This window comes from Salvia splendens, chromosome 3, assembly GCF_004379255.2.
Source record: "Salvia splendens isolate huo1 chromosome 3, SspV2, whole genome shotgun sequence".
Classification (NCBI taxonomy): domain Eukaryota; kingdom Viridiplantae; phylum Streptophyta; class Magnoliopsida; order Lamiales; family Lamiaceae; genus Salvia; species Salvia splendens.
Genome location: NC_056034.1, coordinates 2,022,442 through 2,034,391, shown reverse-complemented (window position 1 = coordinate 2,034,391; position 11,950 = coordinate 2,022,442). Strand labels below are relative to the sequence as shown.

The window sequence follows — 11,950 nt, the reverse complement described above, 5'->3', positions numbered from 1 at the left end:
ACTACAATATATATCAAATATATATGTTAACAATCGAATCTCAACTTGTTCATTTTTTTGATAGGAATAAGCACTTCAACTAATCGATCCACTCAATGCATCCATTGAGTGTGATATCTCCATCATTGGTTATCGATCACGTTGAGATGGAGAAGTTGGGACACTAGTCTTTAATCCATGAACAACATTGAACCATTTCATATTTTTAATCTATTAGTACTACTAGCTAATAAATTTGAACCACAAACTCTAGTAGTGGATGAGTGTGTGATCGACTATCGATTCACATCTATGCATATTATGTCATGTAAATTGACGTTGTAACACATGATTTATGTCAATTGTCCAAAAACATAAATCATAGTAACATCATTATCAATTGGAATTATATTTAAAGGTTGGTCAAATTGAAACTCACTTAAATACCTCCCAACACATTTTATTGTGACACTCAATAATGGAATCTTACAAGACCTAAAATTTTAATACTAATAATGGAGTAATAAGCTAGTTTTGCTTTTTATTGCTCTATTTGCTTTACTAAAGCTGATAAAGGGCTTTTTATTTTATTTTACTAGTGAGGTTTCGACTTAAGTCCCACACACTTCCACTTGTACCTTAAAATAGGGGCACTTTCTTTTTGGATTTATGTTTCATGGGCAGAAATTATTAGTGTTGCACTAATTTGTGTATTTATTTGTTTTTTTTTCATAAAGGAAATACACTGATTTAAAGAGAACTTTATTTTTTATTTTCGAAGTTGTATATAATTTTTTTTGAAGTATATATGTATAGGGTTGTGATCAATGTCGAACCAATTTTAAAGACCGAACTAGAGACCAAATCTGGGCCATTAGATCTAGTTTTTTTGATGAGATGTGCTGCTATGTAAATTTTTCGGTCTTCATTACAAGCCCATTTTACTTCATTGTATAGGTTTTTTTATATCATTCCGTACGTAATACCTTGAAACTACAACATATTTTTACTTTCTTCTAGTAAGTTTTGAAATGATTCAACATATGTTTCATTTGAATTCATTGACTTGAGTTTTTACTTTATTTACATTAAAAAAATGCAATTTATTCAAGTGCGTTTATTACTTCATTCAGAAACGTTACTACTTCATTGAATAAGGTTTTTACTTCATTCCAGTAGGACTTCAAATGCTTCTACACATACTTCATTCCAATAATTTATTACATCATTCCATGTGTTTATTACACCATATCAGCGTTGTGGCGGTGGTGATAGATATTGTAGAGAGATAGAACGGCACGCGACGGCGAAACCGCATTTACGTACTGAAATGAAGTAATAATCCTACTGGAATGAAGTAAAAACCTACTAGAATGAAGTAAAAACCTACTGGAATGAAGTTAAATCTTCGTAACATGTTAGTATGACTTATTTACCTTCGGATGAATTAAAATAGGCTCGTGATGAAGGCGAAAATAATTGATAAATTTGTGTCTCTCATCCACAAAAAACTAGATCTAAAAACCCTAATTTGGTATGATTCGGTGGTTCAGTCTTTCAGAGTGGATTTGTGAATAATGGGACTCTCTATATATATATATATATAGGGTTATAGAGGTGTGATCAAATACAAACTCCCTAAAATACAAACTATACAAACTATGTCACCGGAGTGTACAAATTCTGTCACCGGAGTGTACAAATTATGTCAACGGACTGTACAAATTCTGTCACCGGGGGTCGATGTCAACGGAATGTACAAATTATGTCACCGGGGGATGTACGGAGTGTACAAATTCTGTCGACGGGGGTGTCCAAATTCTGATTTTTCGATGTCAAAATGTTGACATTAGAAAAATCTCTTATATTAACCGTTGATTAATTGTATTAAGTGAGTATGATTAAAGTTTGTATAGTTTGTATTTTAGAGAGTTTGTATTTTATCACACCCCTAGGGTTATATATATATAGGGTTGTGATCAAGATAGAACCATTCTTAAATGTAGAACCAATCTTAAATGTAGAACCAAGGCCAAATTTGGATTGAAAACATGATTAGTGGGGTGGTTAGTGGGGTGGTTATAACCGATGCATTGTGATTATGTATGAAATTTGATCTTGACCATCCTTTTTCCTCATCCAATGGATGAAATGTAGTTCTAGGTTATACACTTTAGATTATTTTGTATATAAGACAACACTATATATATATATATATATATAAGGGTTTTGATCTATACAAAACTAGATTTAAATACAGAAACGTAGAACAATATCATACGTAGGACACTTTTAGGTCATAATTAGTTAATTTTTAGGTCATGCTAACAAAGCATGACCTAAAATGATCTTAGCATGACATTAAACCAAATATTATAATATGACCTAAAATTGCTTAATTATGACTTTTCGTGTGTTTGGTTAATTATTGACCATTAGATCATCTAATCCTAGGGCCAAGATTTGGGCTGCATTTCTGGATGTAAATGTATTTTTATTTTGATCATGATATATATATATATATATATATATATATATATATAGAGGTGTGATCAAATACAAACTCTCTAAAATACAAACTATACAAACTATGTCACCGGAGTGTACAAATTCTGTCACCGGAGTGTACAAATTATGTCAACGGACTGTACAAATTCTGTCACCGGGGGTCGATGTCAACGGAACGTACAAATTATGTCACCGGGGGATGTACGGAGTGTACAAATTCTGTCGACGGGGGTGTCCAAATTCTGATTTTTCGATGTCAAAATGTTGACATTAGAAAAATCTCGTATATTAACCGTTGATTAATTGTATTAAGTGAGTATGATTAAAGTTTGTATAGTTTGTATTTTAGAGAGTTTGTATTTTATCACACCCCTATATATATATATAAATGTTTATTTGGATACGACAGTTTTTAGTGCACTTTTGCAATCTATCACTCATTGCACTAAATCTAACAATTTTAATGTTAAATTTGCTGTCTTAAAGTGAACTCTTATGTCTCCACTTGATGACTTTATTTATTTAATTTTCGAAATGGGTTTTATAGTGTCTAATTGCAATTAATAGGATAGGAATGTTGATTGTCGATGAATTGGACATTGCTCTTTGAAATACCGGTCATGTAAATCCCACAATGAAAACAAAAATATATCACACAAATTGACTAATTTAATTCATGATATAAATCAAAACAAAAATGCAAAATAAAATATGAAACATGCATTATTTTGCAAATTGAGTTGTTTGTCTATAATATGGCGAATATAACACGAAATGATGATAATCCTCTTGACGAATTATCATCTAGTTCTAGTCCCTCCAATGTCTTCAGAAACAGTACATTCTAAAAATCTGAAATCAAATTCAAATATTATGCAAGACAAGATTAATAGAAAACTTAAGATTTAATAACTAATATGTATAACTGAAAATTGAAATACAAAGAATTTTGATTACCCATCATGAGATGTAGTCGATCAATACTCACAGAAATATATGGGCTTGTCAATAAAGAGGCTAATGGGCTACAATTCTACTCATTTTGTATTTTCAGCCCAATTAATTTGAATCTAATTGGATCATACCCGGGTCAGTTTTACTTGGGCCGACCCCTTCAATGAAAACCGGTCCATTAAAAAGGAGACGGATAATGTTTTCCGACTTTGGCCATGGCCGTTTATTCATCCCCTTGCCTTCTCCTTTTAGTTTTCTCCCTTTCTAAAAAATTCTGATTCTCCGATTCTAATCTGAGCTTTGCTAATGTTCGATTGATTGTTTCCCTTCATGCGATTACCTCCAACACAGTCTCTGCTTCTATCGCTTCCCGCCCAAAACGCCATAAATCGACAACCCTAATTCCAATTTTACAGATAATGCAGAGGCGGAGTCGAAGAAATCGAAGAGAGCTCCAGTGGAATTAGTCAAGTATCGTGGTCTTTCCTTACTACTCCAAAGTCCATCGGCCATGAGATGAGTAATACTATAATGTATCTGCAATGGTCTTTATATCTAACTCTGCAATTCCAGTGTATATCTATGATTTAATAAAGTGTTATATGCTTATGCTCGTTTGTCTTGTTTTTAGCTAGGATGTAACATCGTATATGGAATTTCCAGGATGCTATAATGAGGTAATCTTATGTGTATAGGTTCTTGTTTTCCTGTTTATTTGGTAAACAAGTTCGAATTTCTGAATTTTGTCTGGAACATGCCCATCACAGATAGGTGAATGAACAAACAAATTTAGTTGTGTGGGAACACCGTGCATCACTAGCTATCTCCAATCTCTTTCTTGATGAGCTTCCTTTGTTGCAAACAAGAGGTACATGGATCTAGGGATTAGTTCTGTTTTAATCATATTCTTTCATATTTAGAAAAATTGACTAGGTATTTGGATCTGGGATGTGAAGAATATATGATCTGTGCAACAATTCGGTTTAGGAAGTAGAAATATATGTTGCCTAATGTTGGGTTGGAATACGTCAGGTGGTATACTTCTTTGTGGCCCTCCAGGAGTGGGGAAGACATTATTAGCAAAAGCTGTTGCTGGTGAGGCAGGTGTAAACTTCTTCTCCATATCTGCATCTCAGTTTGTCGAAATATATGTGGGAGTTGCGCTTCTCGCGTACGAGCACTCTATCAAGAAGCAAGGGACAATGTGAGATTTCAATTCCTTTTATCTGATTGTGGTGATTGTTGGGCCTCTTTGGATCAAGCAAATAGGTTTACTACTCAGAACGTGGAATGCTTTTGATACTCGATTCCTAAATTCTAATATTTTGTTATGATTCCACCTTTTAGTTAGCTTTTGGGAGGAGTTCCATTCTTGAGTGCCTTATGATTTCTTATAGGTTTGACCGGAGACCGTACATATTTACTCTCGTTGCTCATTAATTCTAATAGTTGCTCCTTTTTGTCCATGAGATTTTGACTGCATTTGTTCTTCAAAGACCATGCATTGTTGTTTTCTTACTTTCACAGAGCTTATATTTGTGGAAGTGATGTGATGTGCGTGAGTCAAGCATTTGCAGGCTCCATCTGTTGTTTTCATCGATGAACTGGATGTTGATGGAAGTGCACATGGTTTGATTAAGTGGTCTGGTGGGCAAGAACGTGATGCTACTTTAAATCCGGTCTCTTGCACATATTTGATTGCTTATAATTTTGATGTGACACAATAATGGTCTGATTCGACTGTAATATAAAATACCTTATCGATCCTCTAGCTTCTTGTGTGCCTGGATGGGTTCGAAGGCAGAGGAGAAGTCATTACCATTGCTTCTACAAACAGGCCAGACATTTTGGATGCATCACTTGTGAGACCAGGGAGGTTCAACCGGAAAATACACATACCCAAGCCTGGACTGGTTGGCCGTGTTGAAATTCTGAAGATGCGGTTTGTTGCCTTCCATCAGCAGTACTTTCAATTGGTCTACGCGGTCTCATTGTTTGGTTTCAGGTTCATGCTAGGAAGAAAGCAATGGCCCCTGACGTGGACTATTTGGCTGCTGCGACTATGACTGATGGAGTGGTTGGTGCTGAGCTGTCCAACATTATCGAGGTTGCTGCTATCAACATGATGCGCGATGAAAGAACAGAGGTATTTAACTTGAAAACCTTCAATAGCCTCTCCTCGCTGTTAATTGTTGCCAGTAATACTTAAAACAGGCACAGATGAACAGTTTTTATCATATGTGAGTTGAAGTTCTTTTATGAGAAATTATCTGCCCGTCTTTTATTTGTGCTTTTTAGTTTTCATCAGGGATGGTTCCATGATTGTGAAATTTTTTATGTACTCGTGACAGATTACTAATGATGATTTGTTACAAGAGCTGCACAAATAGAAGAAAGAGGAATGCTTGATAATAGAGAGAACAGCCCCGAGATCTGGAAGCAAGTAGCTATAAATGAAGCTGAAATGGCCATAGTTGCTGTCAATTTCCCGCAAGTAGCTATAAATGAAGCTGAAATGGCCATAGTTGCTGTCAATTTCCCGGATCATAGATATATCTATCGAGTTTTTATGTTCTGGTCTTTCAGTTTCAGTTGCTTCCTTATGCTCCCTTCTATTTTAACCTAGAAGCATTTTATTAGAGTTCTGTTAATCAAATGGGAAATTCTAAAGTATTGTCGTTTATTTTTCGTGTCAGGTGACGATATCTCGAAGAGCTGGAATGGATTTAGGATACGTCCGCCCCCTCTGTATTCCTGGGGATCTTCAATTAAAGACTTTTAAAACAACTTTAAACATTGGTTCCAATGTTTTACGCAAAAAAACATGTTTCTTCACCCCGGGACTCCCAGCAGCCAGGAACAGAGGTATGGGCTTATATTCTCAATTGGTAACGCACAATTTTTCTGATTGAAGACCGAGCTTCGTCCCTAGAATGCAAACGAGCAGCTCCGTCCTGAGTTTGTTCTTGAATCCGGCCAACACTTTATTTTCTCAATTGTGTTTTAGCAATTCCTCTTTTGGTTTGAATCAGTACTCTAATTGGGCCATACATAATATTTTATTGGTAGGTATGATAATCTTTGGTTAATTATGTAATCCACTCTTTTCCAACAACGAAAACATAGTACTAGAGCATAAGATAAAAAAGACATTGGTTTGAAGTAATTAATCTTATATAATTTGATCACCGGTAGAATAAACAATTTGTATCTGTAATGATTCAATTATTAAATGAAGTTTGAAATATATTATAGGAGCATCGGCCTTGTCAATAAGTAAATTCATTCACAATTAGTAAATATGAATAAAGCTCTACTGGAAGCCACGTCTGGGTGTTGGCAAGCGGAACTGTTTTTTAAGTCATCAGCAATTGCAAAGTAGCAATCAAAACTAAACCTCTGACTAAGAAGGGTACCACAACAAATAGTCTCAGGGTTATCCCAAATATTGTTGCATATCTCTTTCAGCAGCCCATATTTACAATTATCATCCCACATTGTGTAGCACTCTTTCAGATCGACACTCATTACAACCAAACTACTTATCATAATCACCATCACCATCACCATGACTGAGTTTTGAGGACTCATGCTTCTAAGATAAGATGTATAATACCCCTAGTTACAACGTCTTGCTTTTATAGATGTCATATCCCTCACTTAATTCATTCCATTACTTATAACCTATCTATGTAATAGTAGTATTTATTGTCACCATCAATTAACTTGTATAATTAATACGTCGAATTTAACCAACCATCAATTAACCTGTAATTAAGAAGCCGAATTTAACCGAAAACTTTAACACTTCATTAATAATTGAAATTAGAACTTCAAATTCGCAAGCTATCAATTCATGGCATCTAATGATGAATATGGTCCCTACACTTTTTCTCCAAAGTAGGTTGGTCGTCGAAGCTAGTGCAGTTCCGTGGCAAGTCATTGAGCATGTCCATCTCCTGGAACTCGCTCCGGTCGAAAAACCAATCTCCCACGGCTTGTGCTATCGTCTGAAAATACATTTCATACTAAATTAGTAGTGTGCGACCAAACAATTTGTGTGGCAGATACCTTATATAGTTTCACTTACTTTGTTAGCAAGTCCGTTTCCAACAAACAATGAGCATGTCGAACCGCGTACGTATTCCATATGGCCATGTTGGTAGCAACTATGTACAAAATAGCCTCTCCTTGAGGAGCTATTCGCAATTGTACTTTTCAGCTTATTTATGAATGTGTATCTAAAATCTAACAAAAATATTATGAGAGATAGATTAATATTAAATAGAGTCAAAATTAGTAATAATATTGTATATACCTTTCATGATTTTTATCTCACTCCAATTGCAAAATATCAAGTTTACAATGTAAAAAGAGTAGTCTTAGGCATGAAGGGAACTGCGGAATTTAATTATTTACAATGGTTACTATATATATAGTCTTAGGCATGAAGGGAACTGCGGAATTTAATTATTTTAGGAAACCAATTAAAGTACTTTGAAATGTTGTGCTATAAATTTGACTTCTCAATTCCCATAATTCATTTAAAAGGTTCCTGACATATTTTGGCTGAAAATAATTGATTTTGTTGTCATTTCAAAATCATTTATCACTGATTATTTTTACATTTGAAGTCAATGAATAAATGATTGATCAAACAAAAGTCTCTTTTCACATTGCTTATACTCATATAGGTGAATGTGCGGTGAAAATTCCCTGATTTTAGCAAGGATTTTGTGTATTATGTGAGCATTGTTTGGATATGGTTTGTGTTGTGATATCAATTTTTTGCTAAAATCAATAGATGAATCTCATGATATTATTGTAATTTTGTTGTTTATTAATTGTGTTTTGTTTTGATTATAAGTACTATGTTTTTATTTTGGTATGCTGTATTGATTTGTTTGGATTGTCATCATTCTTGATAGGTTCTGCTTAATCAGTTTCTAGCTTCGAATATTTTACACTCACTATAAAAGAAAAGGTGTGAGGTAGCTCTAGTTTCTAAAATATTAATGAAGTCCTAATAAATAAATAGAGTAATGAAATATGAAATGCAATGAAATACTATATATCTAGTAGATTGCAGTAGTGTGTGGTCATAATTTCACATTGTCACAGTTCAAAAAAAATCAAGAGCTTTTGAAGTGGGAAATTTGTGCAATACAATGCAATCTATTAAAGTTGCTTTTCCTAAAAGCTTCATTTTTAAAAATCTAATTCCTTTTCATTTCTCTATTAACTCCACACCTTCCACTCCAGCCCCCTAGCTACAATATTCACCATATTTAAATTAGTTAGTATTCTTTAAGAAAAATAAATCAAATAAAGTAAATACTATATAAATTAACGTTAAAATTAATTTATTGAAGTTTTCCTTATAATGTTACTTCACTAATCTTGAATTACAGTCTAGTTTAGTTAAATTTCTTATCAACTCTTTCTGAAGTTTAAATCCTCAATTATGATTTTATTATTTAAAAAATGTAAATATTATGTAACACAATAATTAGTGATGATAGAAAGATGACATGAATGAAATAAAAAGATGACTGATTTAATTTAATAACAAAAATGTAGTACGCCATTAATAGGGGGTATGTCCATACTGTGAAAAGTTAATAATGATTAATATGTAATAATTGAAACGACAAACTTCAGACGAAATATTATTTTATCAATAATATCTTGTTAATTGTGTAATTAATAATTGTGATAGCTAAGTTGATCGTGAAATATACCGACACGTAGACATTCGAATGCGTGTTTAGTATATATGTGAGTAATTAACTATGAAATTATGAATGCCAAAATCAATAGAAATATTGAAAGGTGGATTGATGTGACTTCATTCAATAGGTTAAAGTATATATTGTTTTCAAATAATTACAGGTGTATGCATAGTGGCGTCCAGATTTTAGTAATTAGGTTTTGATCAATTTAATTGCTACATTAAATAGAGAGATTAAACAAAAAAATAAAGCTATTTAAATTTAAATAATACTAGTAACTATTTAGTTGAGCTAAATGATTCTTACTAAATTACTAAAAAATGAATTAATTTTATTTAAATCTATTTTATAACAAGTTATATTGTGGTTAAATAATGACACTCTAGACAAATGCAAAGCAAAGTCTATGAAAATTGAAAAGTTACCCAAAGAAAAGTAAGAAAAAGTTGGAGTGTTGGTGGGGGTTAGTGCTCAATTATTGAACTCTTAGAATGCACAAATTAAAAGTCTTACTTTCATTGCTTTTATTATATTTTATTTTATGAATATACACAGACAACCAAGTATACTTCATGCTTCCTCAGATTTCCTATGCCTATTACTTCCGAATATTCATGATTTGTAATAAAACGTTTTTTAATCTTGACAAAACCATTAATAATTGGAGTTTCTAGTAGATGATATATGAATGGTATATACATTTAAATTATCGAAAATACCAATTGACGTAGTTAAGAATTTTGATTTAATTATTAATTTTTTTCTATTTATGATTATCGTTTACTGGATTTATTGGAAAGAAACTTTTGTGGGTTGTACTTTGATACATCACAAATGGGATAGTTGTACATTATGCAATGCAACCAAACAAAATTCAAATAATTCAAAAGTTGTGCATATGCAACAACACATTTTGCATATCCTCTTATATAAAAATCAATCACACCCTAATTAATTGAACATACGGAAATTTACTTTAAATATCAATACTTTATATCCACTTAGGATATAATTGATCCACTACATTGAATTGTTAAGTTTAATTTATCCACAAATCTTAAACATTAACACAAAAGTTTGTCACCTTTATCAGCAATATCTTAACATCAATTGATGCATTATTATCTGCAATAGTGTGTTAAATTAAAGTTCGTCGTCTACTATGATTTACATATTAAATCATTAAATGTAGCATTTGGATTTAAGAATTTAAAGAAGATATATATATATATATATATATATATATATATATATATATATATATATATATATAGTACTACAATATATATCAAATATATATGTTAACAATCGAATCTCAACGTGTTCATTTTTTCGATAGGAATAAGCACTTCAACTAATCGATTCACTCAATGCATCATCCATTGAGTGTGATATCTCCATCATTGGTTATCGATCACGTTGAGATGGAGAAGTTCGGACACTAGTCTTTAATCCATGAACAACATTGAACCTGTTGGAATGAAAGATACAACTTAATCAAGGGGAGATACTACACAATCAAGTGATTGGAAGAATTAGTGGTGATTGATATCTTTCTAATACCTTGTATAGAAATTAGGTATAGAGTTAATTACTTACCTTTTGTGGAGGTATTGGCAGCCTATTTGAGGCGTGTAAATCCTTGTCAATAATCAATCAATAATGAGAATTATTCCCTCAATACCAAAGTTTATCATGGCTTCAGAGCAGGTTCTGAATTAGGGCTCAGAACAAATTCATCATCGTCCCATACCAATCTCGACCAAAAAAAAAACAGAGAAACAAGTGAGAAAACCAAATCCCAATCAATCCCAAAATGGCTGACGAAAAAAAACCAACCACAGAATCATCAAGCAGCAAGATACGTTCAAGCAAGAATGTAACTGTTGCATTCAAACTCAACGGATGGAATTACCCGTTGTGGTCGCGACTGATGAAAGTCGCAATCGGGAGTAGGGGAGGCTACTCCCACATAACAGGAAAACCAGCCCCGCCGACGCCAGATAGCAAGGAGTACGAAGATTGGGAGGAGACTGATCTTATTGTCTTCTCCTGGATCGTGGACAACATCGAAACAAACATCATCGCAGATTTTGCTCATCACCAAACAGCCCAGGCACTCTGGGAGAGCCTAGCCGTCACTTAAGAAAGCGAGGCGGATCTCTACCTCGTGTACGACCTAGAAGACAAGGCAAACACGATCAGACAAGGAGACATGGATCTGGAAACATATTACCGGAAGATCAACGGTATGTGGATCAATATTGATCGTTGCCAGAAACAGCCGATTAGCTGCTGTGACAAAGGAGTGAGCCAATTCCGAGAATTCTCAAACACCAAACGAGTACTTCGTTTTCTTGCCGGATTGAATGACGAATATGAAGGAGTCTGTCGCGATATCCTCAAAGAAGCGACACCACCCCCAATTGAAACTGCATACAGCTGGGTGAAGAAGGAGGCAGCCCGACGCAAAATCGGGCCACCAAGTTTCCTCAACACCACAGCCGAAAACAACCACGGAGGAGGCAACCTCACATCTGGAGGAATCAGTCACGGACTCGCGGCGCAAGGACAGAAACAACCCCACCGGGGTGGGAACTCACGACCGACGGCCACCGCACACCGCCCGGGAAGCAAACCGGCGGACAAATCGAAGTTATGGTGCTCCCATTGCGGAATGCAGAAGCACACGCGAGAAACGTGCTTCCAACTGATGGGATACCCCGATTGGTGGGAGGAGAGGCAGACGGCGAGGGCCAAGATGGCGGTCGGCTTAA

At 34.2% G+C, this 11,950-nt stretch overlaps 1 long non-coding RNA gene across 9 annotated transcripts; it reads left to right on the top strand.

Moving 5' to 3' along the window:
• Positions 1-3,665: 3,665 nt before the first annotated feature.
• LOC121794276 lies at positions 3,666-6,538 on the top strand. 9 transcript variants are annotated; one of them, XR_006049266.1, is made up of 5 exons: positions 3,666-3,961; positions 4,105-4,118; positions 4,209-4,309; positions 4,474-5,587; positions 5,793-6,538. It is a non-coding gene; the product is annotated as an uncharacterized LOC121794276 (long non-coding RNA). The 9 variants fall into 9 exon arrangements; XR_006049263.1 differs by having other exon boundaries at positions 4,073-4,118; XR_006049267.1 differs by having other exon boundaries at positions 3,666-3,974.
• Positions 6,539-11,950: the final 5,412 nt, after the last annotated feature.